A 13,595-nucleotide genomic window follows, 5' to 3' on the forward strand; every position below is an offset into this window, starting at 1 on the left:
GTATATATATATATATATATATATATATATATATTGTATTGTACATACAATGCCAGAACACTGTTCATGATTTTTTGGGGGGCCTCATCTTAATTCAACATAATTCACTAAAACAGGAGAGCAGGATCCTCAACTTATCCTGTGTAAAAAGCTGCTCACCCCAAATAAGTCCCGTGGCCACTTGAGATGGGGGAAGCACGAGAAAACCGCACATGCAATTTCGCTTTGATGGGCTAGGCAACCCAGAAAATATGGTCAACAAGGACCGTCATTCAGGATCACAATTTCTTGCATGTAAGTGGGAAAACCCGTGAATAAAAGCTTGGTTACGTTGGGTACCGGGCCATTACCTTCTCCCGGCATTATCCGTTCATACCGCGCCATGCCGGACGGATACCTCGCAACATGAAATCTTACCACGGGGCTAAATGGAGAATCAAATGCCGTCGGGTCTTCGTACCGGATGGTGGTATCTCCACCACGCCGAATATGTCTTAAATGCGTGATATAAGCATTCATCTCATATAGAAGAGGTTACTAATTTGTTGACAGTTAGGTCCAGAAGCAAACCACATGAATCCAACTACAGTCAGTTGAATGTCAAATTGATACAAACAAGTCGGTTGAGCTTGTGTAGCGTAGTGGCGTAGGCAAGGGGGAGAAAAGAGGGTAGTTGCCCGTCTCCTTAGATCCTGACGGGCTGAAGGGCCCCTAGCGACCTACGATTACGGGGCCTGTTTCAAGACCCGAAGAGAATGAAAGCAATGCCGGAGATCGTACTTACAGGTCCAAGCCGCAGGGCGGGACACTGCCGTCCAGAGGACCCGCGCGCTGATCAGGGCTTCTTGAGTCGATAAGGGCGACCCATTACCAAGCAGGAACGAGGCCGGGGTCTGCGATTTGCAATGTTCGGGTCACTGACACGACGAGGATCTCCTGCGTCGGTCAAGGCCCACAGTACTTAAATGGGGTCCTGGGGCGGCAAGTGGCCCCGGGTCGGCCTGGAACGGTGTTGGAGGGGGCCCAAAAACGGGCTGAAGGGTCAATCGAGACCAAAGATCGAGGGGGTGGCTGGATAGCTGAAGGGCCCGAAGGTCACATTTGGGACTTCTGCCCCTAAAGCTGTGATCTCAAATGTCAGAGGGTTTTGTGACCAGATTGAGGAACCCTGGGGTAGACCATTTCGCCATTTTGGCCAGAGAGCACCAGCACCGAACAGTCGACTCCGTATTGGTCTGAGCTCTAGGCGCCCACTTACAAAGCAGGGACAAGGCCGAGCCCGCGAATTACATTGGTCGTAGCCCCTGCGACAATACGGGGCTCCTGTAGCGATAAGGGGTCCGCAGTGCCTAACAGGGTGTCCTGTGTTAACAAGGGGCCTTGAGTCGGCCAGGGGAACATTGCTGTACAGGGGCGGGGACGGGACCTCGAACACCAGAGGGCCTGTGAGAATGAACGGAAACGTGAAAACTTTTGCCATGTGTTCACTTGGAGCAATGGAAGGGCCCTGTGCCAGTCAGGGACCCCAAAAGGGAACGGTGGGCCCTTTAACCCAATACCAGCGTGGGTCCGCGAAGTCGAACTGCAGTCTCTGTGACAATTATTAGACCTCCTGCGGCGGACAGGGATCTTGTTGTGTCAATGAGGGTTCCTGCGTCGCGCCGTGGGTAACTGCGCGGGTCAAAAAGCTTTCCGTGTCAGGGAAAGGACTCATGGGATATGGTGTATCCCTCTAAGGACCTCCAGATGGGCCAGGAGATCCGCCCCGTGTCGACAGAATGGGGGCGGAATTGTCCTTCAGTCCTTGACCGGGAACGATAAATGTCCCTAGTATTCTTCTCAGTGGGTCTCTTGCCCAGAAAGAAATGAAGGGTCGAATTAATGTTGAATATAGTGGGTCGAAATGTGTTTAAAAATGAACAAGAACATCGAACGTTTGCCTGACAACGTTCATTATTTTGCAGAGTCGACTAGTGAAACGCTTTATGTTAAAAAGTTTCACCCTGCGCGCCCGCAATCTTGTGAGCGATCCCCGAGTGCAGCGATCCCCGAGGCTGCAGTTACTGTAAAGCCAAACTGAGTTGGCCGCTGCAAGTAACACCAGGCGGCGGGTGCCGCGCGCACGAGAATGACCGTCGTAAATTTATGATACGGCATGTCCTTAAAACGTACCGTTCGCAGATAAGACTGGGTGCATTTTTTAAGATAAGTTCGAGGTCGTCCTCTGAACAGATTAACAGATGCAGTAACACGAAAAATAGGGATTCTACCTTTACTCTTACAGTTGCACCACCAGATTCCAGCACAATTTCGCGGGGCAGTGAAGGCTAATCCGCTCTAATCATCAATCTGAAAATTGCACAGGTGAAACGTACCCCCAGACTACCTTCTAAATGTACGATTTGAAGTTCTAAAGCGTGCAAAGGCACTTTTTCCAGATGTGTCACCATTTTTGTTTCGCCATTGGAACAGTTTAGTGTTAGTCGCGGAGCCGGCGTTGGGTGACCGAAGGAGACTGTAGCACCTGGCGTCGAGCTTTTTGTTGCTGAGATTTGCGAGCGCGCGCGTTTAAAACTGCACTAGGTAGATTGTAACACCAATCGATTCTAATCAAATGTTGAGCATTTCCAGAAAAAAACGTTTGGTCTGGGTCTGACGTTTGGTCTGACGTTTGGTGTAGTCAAGTGTCTAACGCGTTAAAAACATCGGAGCAGGTTCGAAAGTGTATTGTGTGTTTGCGAAGTGAAATGACCTACTCGGCTACGTTTCAACGACGCAAGGAACAAAGCTCTTGAAGCTTCCGCAAGTTATCATCTTCTTTCTGCACACAGAACTATTAGATTCAGCGTGATGACAACCCTTTGGATATGAATATTCGGCAAAAATAAAAGGCCGCCCCCACTGCAAATATGTGAATTAATCCACTTGCGCAAACTGGAGGCCCTGGTAAGGGTAAAATTTAATCCTGGAAAATGATGTTGTTTTCATCACTGCAAAGCTATGAGAAAGCACTTGGTCCACTGCAAAGCATTTGGTCCATGTAATCGTCGCGCATTTGATGTCTTGCGATTTCTTGTAATTTGCTGGGTTAGTATGTGGACAATTTGTCATTCTGCTGTGTTTTGAGAAGAAAAAAAAACAATATGCGCTGTCAGCACTAGGGTATTTGGTGTCCGTTTCATATTTGTGAATCTAACGTCAAAAGCAGGTCTTTTCCCGGATCTGGACTCCTGATAACTTTCTTCTTAAAGTGGGGAAAGGTGGGAGGATCCCTCATCCGGATAGGAGACTACAGTGTTCCTAAATGACTGGTAGTTGTGACAGACGCTTGTCAATGTCGGTGTCACCATCGCATCATAAGTCTCAGTTTAGTCGTTACGCTGATTTTTCACAACTGCTTCCCCAAATCTCAGTAAACCCTTTGCTTCGCTCGTTTTATAGTCCCTTCCGCACTAGCCCGCTCCTCTGAACGTCATGGCGTTTGGACTGTATTAGTGTTCCCACGATATCCAAGCGTCGCGGACCGACCCGGAACCGCTCGGCCAGCCGGCTCCGGTGCGTGATTCCCCGGTCATTTGGGAGACGCTCTCAAACCATTTGAAAGCGGTTAAGTCGCCCAACTCGCATTGTCTCGAAAGGTTTCAGAACCGCTCTAATGTCACGGTAATACAAATAGCGAGCAAAGGGAAAAAGTGCTGCGATCGTTGCTTTGCTCTCGCCCGAATTTTCGCCAGGACTCTAATAGACTACGGTGGTGTTTCGTCGCTATTTTGCCAGCTCACAGCGACAGAGATCGATGCAGTGGCTTGTACAAACTGCCTTGGAAACTGTTTGCTCTCACAACCTGTTGGCTGTGTGGAAGTCCTGCGCCGTTCTGTTGGCTTCCTCATCAGGTTGGAAATCGCTGGTTTTGTCCTTAGGCTCTTGGAGGAGCAGAAAACCACGATTTTTCCGAGAACTCTGATTGATTCCCCAACAAAAATCTTGTCCCCCTAACTTTTCGGTCTCTAAGTGTACTTACCGCCTCTTGGTCATCTAAACAGTGTCACAGCACACAAATATTGCGAAGACCAATTGCAGCGTATGTAAAACAAGAGGGGAGCACACGTGTGCACTCGGCTATGGCTTTCAGCAAATTACTACTATTTGCCATCTCCTGATATTTATAGCAGAGAGTGATCACGAGAAGATCGTAAATCAAACATTACGGGGTAATTTACGACTTTTCCAATCTCAGATTTCTTTACGCGTAATGCATGCCAGCGTGAAAAATATTCCGCAAACCAATTCACCGCGTGTCGCGTATTATCAGAGCCATAAATCTCAATTTCAGCCCACGCTCGGTCTTTGCTCACTGCCTCACACGGGTGAGCCATGATTTAGAGTCGGATTACCTTGGACCACGCGAGGCACCTGCTGCACGGAGAAAGCGACCTCAGCAGCACGGGCTGCACTGATGGCGTGCCGCATCAGATGAGGATCCCGGCGTCTCTCTGTCATCTGGCCGATTCCTCACGCGGCGCAGATTCCAAATGGGCCGTGCGGAGCCATTGCCAGCTGATGCCGCGACCAGGGGTGACGTGCTTTAGGGAGTCTGCGGTTCGGCGTAGATGCTGGTGGCAAATTCGGCCCTTCTCGACCAGACAATGTTTGTCATCCGCAAACTACATTACTAGCGATTGTTCTTAAAAAACCTTCCGAAATTTGTTTCAGTCATTGGTAGGAGCTTCGGTATCAAATCTATATACTTTTTGATCGGCTGCAATGGCGGAGAGAAAAATACAATCATGAGACTCGAACAGCAATATTCATTGCACGCTCCCTGGAAAAGTTGATGCAGGGATTGACTATGCTATAGGTGTACGGGGCCATAATCCCTGAATGCGTTGTGATATCCCGAAATTAGAAAAGATGATTGACATCAAAATTTTAGCTCTGAAATTGTTTCTGTGGTGCAAAGGCTGTAATCAATAACCATATGTTTACGTTGTATGTGACGGCACGTTGTATGTACGTTGTTGCGCATGGCATTGTGCATGCAAACATTTCTTGAATGCTTACGCGAAATTAGGCTTTAAGACCCTCAGAACGGATTCAATATAGTACATAGATTATTTCAGCTAGCTCACCAAAGCTCCAGCAGTTGGAGAGTTCAGCCAGGTCCAGATGTCATGCGCGCAAGGACGGACACTGACTTGCATTGATACGATGCATCGATATCACGTGATATGGCAGACGCACGTATCAGGTACGTGCAGCCATTTGAGCCAGAACTTCCGAAACTCAGTTGGCTTGAGTACGATTTTAGACGGCATCTGTGAGTCTGGCAACATCCCATCCGGTCTGAAAGCTGTGTAAGAGCTAAGGAATCACCTAGTCCCATTTTCCGTTGGTTTATGCAAGAACGCATTCAAGACCATTCACTCTGCATGTGAACATCGGCACCCCATATTTGTATTGCGGCTCTGCTTGGTTATAAAATGCAACAACACGCGTCTCCTAGCCTAAAATGCTGCCACGTTCTCAGCCAATGGAACCACGGGAAGAAGGGCAGACGCGATTTCAGGATTTTATCTCGTCATAAAAAACAAAGCGAAACAAATACAAGCGGTAATTAATGACCACCGAGAATCTCTTTCAGAGACGCGTACGTCGATATATCGTCGCTAATGTAATGGATGACGGATTGATGATACACTTGGTTGCTAAGTTCACAGACCACATCAATACCTAAAATATCACCCAAATTATTGAACTGGTTCGCTGTCATCGACGCGCATAATGATGCTCGCAGAGGTTTGCAATCCATCTTTGGCGCTAGCGTGATTAGATTCGCACCCAGCTTGACACCTAGTTTTCATACCTGAAATGCGCGAAAATTGCCATAAGCGATGGCACATACCATCGTTTGTTCTGAAGACTATCAAATTGATATATGAGGTACAGTGTTTTACAAGAAGCGTTCTTGTTTCACCATCATGTATCTATTTGTTGCTTTACGCTTGCGGATCTGGTCCTATTGCACCCAGATAATGGGCAGTGCAAATGTGAAATGACGAATCGTTGCAAAATACCTCATTTTGAAACCAAAACGCCTTCCGAGTCAAGATCTACAGCTTTATTGATAGCCCTCACCAAATATCGTGAATTTTGTTCCTGCATACGATATCTCTCGTACAGCTCAGATGTTGTACCAAATAAGATCCGTTTTTAATAACACTCGTTTGAAGAGGACTAATCGGCACTAAAACTAAAGAGCCGGTTATTGCTCGTCAGAATCATACCAATGCTGACCAATCTCGAGTTGCAGCCATGTCAGTTAAACCGGCATAAGTATTACAGATCGTCAGCACACATGCTTTTAGACCAGCACGGGTGAGCTGACGTTATATGACACCTGTTGGTGACCTCACATGACCTACCTAGGCTATGACTGTCCGTGGTTGACACAGCCGCACCAAACTAGTCGGTGTGTGTCGGAAATGCAAATCGTTTTATGTTCAACCGACAGCAGCCGTGCGAGATTTTATTGACGGCCTCATAAATCTGTTACATTACTCAACGTCTGAAACTGTTCATCCAGAATGTGGAAAATAATCCTCTGACAGATACTGAAAACTCAGTGAACCTAAGGTGACCGCCTCGGAAGCTCTACCGAAACACAGGGCTGTTATCTGTTATCTTTCCTATTTGGTCGCGAGGTTTCGCTCAGTGTATTAAACCACCCTTGAAGCCATCTAATTCGATCAGTAACGGTACCGCTCACCTTTGTCTTTGATTTGCCGTTACTCTCTTAAGTACTTAAACTACAAAAGCACAACACTGCAATATGAAAATATATTCAAGTATCCAATGACGCCGTAGCTTTGTTTTGTCAGTAGCGTATGGTACCACAGTACGACAAATTATAAACAATAATGGTAGATGAGATGGCATCTATTTTCCATAACCTTTGCACGGATAATGGAAACGGTCTTCACTCCCGGTGCATTTCTAAAATAGCCATTAGGCGTTTCATGTCATTATCCTGATTATTACAATAGCTTAATCTGCATAAATTCCGAAGGTGCTCCAATCTATTGGGGACGGGCCATGCAGCTTAATGACTTGATATGTTTTAGCTGGGCCATGCAGGACCAAATTGTGGTGAAACATGGCATACCCTAGTGATGGATTGCAATATGGTTGCGCCTTTGTCTAGTTACATTTTCTGCTCAACGTTATCGCGACCAGATCTCAAAATGTCGGCGTCACAGCGTTATGGTTCATCGATCTGAAGACCTGCATTTTTGGTTTTGGAATCATCCCTTTGGTTGCGTAAGGTGTGGATGTATTCAGATTTCGACTTGGCATTGTCAATTCCCTGCCCGCGAGGCATATTTATTCTGGAAGATGATGCTAGGCCAGTTCAGTCAGACGCTCCCTTACAAATGGACAATCTGTAGGTCTACCATCCACGAGTGCGAGAAAGCAGCAATATATGACTTAATGTGACGTTCACCGTCACCCCACATAGACAAAGTTGTAAAAGCTGTAAACAATCACACACACGCTGTTTGTTAACATTTCATTTGTCTCCTCATCTGTGCTTTATCCTGCGGTATCAGCTGGGGGGGGGGGGGGGGGAGGGGTAGGCCAGATCTAAGTTGGCGCTGAGCGCCGCTAATATGAAGGGTAGCGCCGCCCCCTGAGCTTCCGCGCTGACCTCGTCATCTGCGGCCGGCCTCAGTGCGCTGGATCATGACCGCGCCCATGGGCGAGCTATAATTAAACCCAGGGCACGCGCAGGACCAGCGCATCACGTCTGCCGAGGTCGACAGGTCAATTACAGGGCAAGCCGGCAAACCGCAATCCCCCCGACGCCCGCTGACCCGTCTGACGTCAACAGAGGTCCAACGGAAGAGCGGGGGCCCGGTCCGTTCGACGCAAAATCGATTCCGCGAGATTGAATTGAACTGGGCGGCGCATTGAAACGGAGCTCGCCGCATGCCGCATGTCAACATGTGACGTGGTGATGAGAAGAACGTAGGCCGGGTAAGAAGGCTTGTTCAGGGTGGATCAGCCAGATAATCACTTGTGTGAATCTGTCAGTTGATATTATGCAAGGAGGTCGACTGATGTGCCATGGCGTGTTTTTTTAAGAGTCACATGAAAATTGACCGGCTTTTAGTATGAGGAGTCTTGGCAATTTCGGCAATCTACACCGACAAAATAGGGGGATTTGTGGCCATTTGTTGATAATTTTGGCGATTTTCACCGACGAAATCAATGGCTTTGTGACAATTGTTGTAAAGAATGCAAATATATTCGATGGTTGTTGACCTCAGTGAAGAATGGAGGGGTTTCCAAAGAGATGACATCGTTCCCTTTCCGATCGATCACTGCAGTTGTCTACCAATGTTGCCAATTACTTACTATCGGCTGGATTGTGAAGATGTCTACTAGCGCGAAGGAGCCAGCGCATCCCCCCCCCCCCCCCACACGCGCTTCACGTCTTTATCTGTTTTGCTGTAAACCACCTAACATTAGCCGTAAAGTTAGCATATTAATTATATCGCATTGCAATATTGCAGGACATTCACATCTGACAGTCAGTTTGCAGGCATATGGCTTACAATGTGTACATAACACATTCAAAGAGTAACATTTCTTTTCATTGAAATTTGCGTGAACCTTCGAACACAGTTTGCAATGCTCTTGCCTTTTAGAAAGCGTGAAGACTGGGTTGTTCAAGTTGAAAACGTTCTCGCAAGTCAAGTAGACTCCCTCGGTAAGCAATCCCGTCAGCAGTGATGCTTAGTGATGAGTGGAGATCATGCGAGATGAATGACAGCTTCTATCCTCGCTGTTGACTGCTGCCAGCCAGATTAATTTGTGGGGCATATAGATCAGCACTCCACAGTCAATACGTATGATTCACTTGCTGCACTACGGTATTCAATTAAGCACAAAGCATTACAAAACGAGGCCGAAAGGATGTGACAGTGAGGATCTGCGCCGATGCGATGGGTACAAGGTGTGGCCGGCGCAATCACTGGTGAAGACGGCACGTGCAATGGTGGATATGATGATGTGCTTTGCAAGTATGTACTGAACTATGCATACGCTTGCAAGAGTATGCTGAACTGAACTATGCTGTATATGTGAAGCTTAAGACTATAGCTGTCTGTAGATGTAATCATCTTAGTCCTGTCTTCACTAGCTATCGCAGGAGGGACCTGAGTGTAAAGACTGATACAATGACGAATAGTTACAAAAAGTTAAACAATACAAATAGTTCCAGATGAGATTTTCCATTATATCTAATGCCTGCCTCGATATCCTCAGGTGGAGCAGGAACAGGATGAAATGGAACAGTCATTTCAACATAAGTTGTCATAAGCAGAGTGTCGGTGGATTGAGTCTGGTAATACAGAAAAGTATGCATTTTTTGGTTTTCATAATCCTTAAATTTTTCGATCAACAACATATCGGACGAAGAAAACATAGCACCAGCATTGAAGTTTATTGACAGTCAAACGCGACAGCGTGCCTGAAATAAGACATGTTTCCAAGGGGCATGTCGGAGATGCTTGAAACAAAAACATGTGTGCTGGAGCATACTAACGCTGTATGCTTACATACATGAAGTTGATGTTCGTGGTGAATGGTATTTATCAAGGTTGCGCCCCACAGAACATGTCAGTTTAACTTTTTGTGACAGTCCTGGGCCCTAACGTATCGCCTTACTTGTGGGATATTTACATCAGTCAGGTAATTATCAAATGCAATCAACCTCAAATCTAAATACGTCATTACCACGTCACTGTCTCTGAGCATCATTTATTTTTAAGCCTTTGCCCCGCGAAATGCATAAATGTACTCCTATAACCCTCTTTTAACTATCATTTTTTGATTTGCTGTTTTCTGTTTGCTGTCGTATTGCTGTTTTTGCTGGTTATAATTGCTTACTAAATCGTTTTATGTTTCAGCACTTCATTTCTCTGAGTTATTGGACTCCGCTGGAACACCTTCAATAGCCCGAAGAAATAAAAGTGCCAGACCATAAAACTGAAGTACTGTAATCATCACTGACGCGTTTGCACAAATAAATCCCTGAGCGCCCCTTGCAGGGCCAAATCAAACGTTTTATGCCACCGCTGGCAGTGAGTGATATCGAGTGTCGAATTGAATAAACGTCGAATGCCGCCGGCACTGAATAATGGGAGTGGTGATCGCTTGTGAAGCGATGGGAGTTGCCGAACACCCTATGCGTCGAGCGAAACTTAATCCGAAATAACAGTTACATTGATAATTGAAATTGCCAGATGCGACGGAGATAACGAACACAACATACATGGTAAGGAATCAGACATCGGAGACGGATGTTTCGCATTGTTTCCACACATAAACATCCTCCAAAGAGGACACGGGGTGTGCAGGCTTCATGCACAGAAACAAATATATGCGTGCACATGGAAGTTGAATGGTACAAACAATGCTATCTGAAACTTATTGAAACACCGTGACACTTTAATATAAATTTTCTAGCGCAATTGTGGTTGCCAGATCAGTGCTAATACTCACGCAGAAGCGGGAATACATGGATACTAACACAAACAGCGCACATTTTCCAGCATGTGTATCCAAGTGGCAGCACCTACGCCATGATTTAGGCGGACTAGATAAACCAAAAAATATTTTTTTAGACAAATTCGTGCAACTTCTGCTGGTTGGATCCAGAACTGGTGGCTCATTCCACGAACACAGCCTTTTGATGGATCCAAACACTTCAAGCTCACCCGGTGAGGCGTCACACGAACATTCCGCAACGTGAACTGGGGTGACCGGACGGCTGCAATCGTAATGCAGCAACGAGTGGGCGACGTTGGGAAAAGGGTAAAGGGTAAAGAGCCAGTCATAGGCTGTACCGCTCAACGCAAACAGCCTTCACTCATTAGATGCAATCATTGGTATTGAAAATATAAACACAACTGCGAGACTGCTGCAGTAGGCCCACATGAATTTACGTTTCACATATCCGCTCAACGGGGAAGTGAATTAGTTGCCACATTTAAACGCTGCATAAACACGCCGTCTTAACAAACAGGATATACTTCAGTGTCTTAAAATATCACAGTGCAGTTTTTAAGAGCTTGTGCTATTTGTAACTGAAAGCTTCATGGCCAATCGATCGATGGTTGCAAAGGCATAACCCTGATAAAATCGGGTCTGGCTGGGCCGGACTAGCCACTGAAACTGCACAATGGCCGGTTGGTTGACGCTAAGCTGCACAATGGCCGGTTGGTTGACGTTAAAGCAAGATCTGTACTCTGACTCGCTCGTAATTAGATCTTATCGTGCGGTACGCTATTCGTATCAGATCACAAAAATGACGTGTTAGAAATGTTTCCCTAGTGCACTTTGCATTGCATTACAGCGTAATGCATTTCCAGGACAACCAGACCGCTGTGAAGTTACCTTTTACGAGCATTGCGTCGGTGACATTTTAAATGGAGTTTGTTGCATCGGCAGAAGACAACACTCAACTTCCCACCACATTCTAAGTGACTTGTTAGATCGTTTGGTTTGCTTGGAACTCATGCATGCATAGAATAGACTGAGCATCAAATGACAAAGATGACGTAGAAACGATATCAGAAAGCAAACTGCATGCAAGTAAGGTGTCTCAATCTTAAACGCCGATTACACTTCAAACGCCACAAGGCGTTCCTATCATTTATGGAACCAGTCTTCATTTCCAATATCCTGTGAACGTCGTGAACAATGCATAACACAAAACCTTTCAGCATGTTCGCTATGGCGTTCGGTTTCAGCAGGCGCACTGAAGAGGTCGACTAGAGACTAATCACATGAGTGGAGCACAACCACACTGTGCTCCCTGTTATGTAAGGCTCAAATGCACGCTTTCCGTGAAGAGCGCGCATTGACCTCGTATTAAACTTGCTGGCGGGGCTTACTTTGTATGGCAGCACTTATTTTCTCATCGCTGAAACACGGGTCAGGACGTGGTCTTTTAATGCCAGGCATGTGAGTTGCGACATTTGGATCCGACTGAACACGCGTCCGAGAGGCCGGTTGAGTACTCTGCTCGGGGGTGGGTGTGGGGGGTGTGGGGGGTGGGGGGTAATTCGACCCCTGAGATATAAGAAGTAGGAGAGCTAGAGGCACTTAATTCACAGGGTGGGTTAGCCTGTGTGTGATGTAACCTTACGTCAAAAATTGAGGTCTGTAGATCATGGGCTTCAGGTCAGATGGGGTCAAACAAGTTCCTATTCACGATACGCTTCAAAGGTGCCCCCAGACCTAATGCAACCACCTTGAACGTAGACATCTGCTCCAAGCAAAATGTCACTGGTGCTAATTTCAAGTTAGTGACCCTGTTTGACCTTTATAAAATTGTGGTAACTGAAAACCTAGTGGTTGCTTTGATGTGTGAATTTGAATAAGCGTTAAGGAACACGATAGGCGGTACGTTCCAAAAAACAAAGGGTTGATCTGGGTCATTTGAGTTCAGTAACCTACTCCAACTTTAAAGGAATCCATAGAATGTGTCTCTTGTGGTCGCTGTTATGAAGCGATTCCATATGAGCATTAAAACTTGCTCACGAAGCAAACCATCCAACAACAAAAAACGGTTTAGTTTTTAACTCCGTTTGACCTTCAGGCCTGGTCTCAGGCCGATGAAATTTGTTGTAATAATAAAATCAACTGTCCCGTTGGCTCGAAATATTTCCTTTAAAAATTGTAACAGCCCGCGGGTGGGAGGGGGCATTTGCCATTCTCCCCCCGCACCCGAGCGCGTGTTAACATTACGAATGGCTTAAAGACATTAAACGCTGTTTGAGCACTGTACTTCACCATGGTCATGGACCATGTACTTCTGTACTACTGTACTTCAACATGGACCATGGTTATGTAAGATCACATACAAGACAACAGAGCGCGGGTTGCACACATTTGAATGAACGAAGCGGACACTAAACTAGACGGACACGGACACTAAACTCGACGGACACTGACACTAAACCCGGACTCATATCATAACCCATCAGACCAACTCAGTCATGATTGAGGCGACTGAAGAACAGTCATTGGCAAACACGCGGCAGGGACCCTAAGTCTTGGGCGACATTTCAGGTCAAGCAACGTAAAAGAACTGTCGCGTGGACCCATTAGGCAGATGCAAATCCCGACCTTTTATTAGCATCCGTGTTCTGCTATAACCTTAAATATGATCATGACGGTAGACCGAGTGAATTTGAAGTCAGCGAGCACTTCAGAAGCCGATGTCTGTCCGACGACGCATCATATGTTCATTTAGCCTTTAACACGCGCTCGGGTGGGGGTTAAACTGCCCCCCCCCCTCCCAAAGGTTTTTCCAGAATAGTTCCGAATGGCGCGGCGTAGCCGCGCCAAATTTGGCATAGCTGTAGACAATTAAATAGCGGATCGTTTGACATAAAAACATAGATTTACCTTGAAAGGTCGCTGACCTATGGTAGGTCAAAGTCAGGCCATGGTTTCAGCGGAGGCAATTTCTAGGAAATCATCCAATCTGATGCGATAACGGAGTGTTTTACGAAGCCATACAT

The sequence above is a fragment of the Pollicipes pollicipes genome, unplaced genomic scaffold (genome assembly GCF_011947565.3).
Source record: "Pollicipes pollicipes isolate AB1234 unplaced genomic scaffold, Ppol_2.1 Scaffold_4295;HRSCAF=5057_pilon_pilon_pilon, whole genome shotgun sequence".
Taxonomy (NCBI): domain Eukaryota; kingdom Metazoa; phylum Arthropoda; class Thecostraca; order Pollicipedomorpha; family Pollicipedidae; genus Pollicipes; species Pollicipes pollicipes.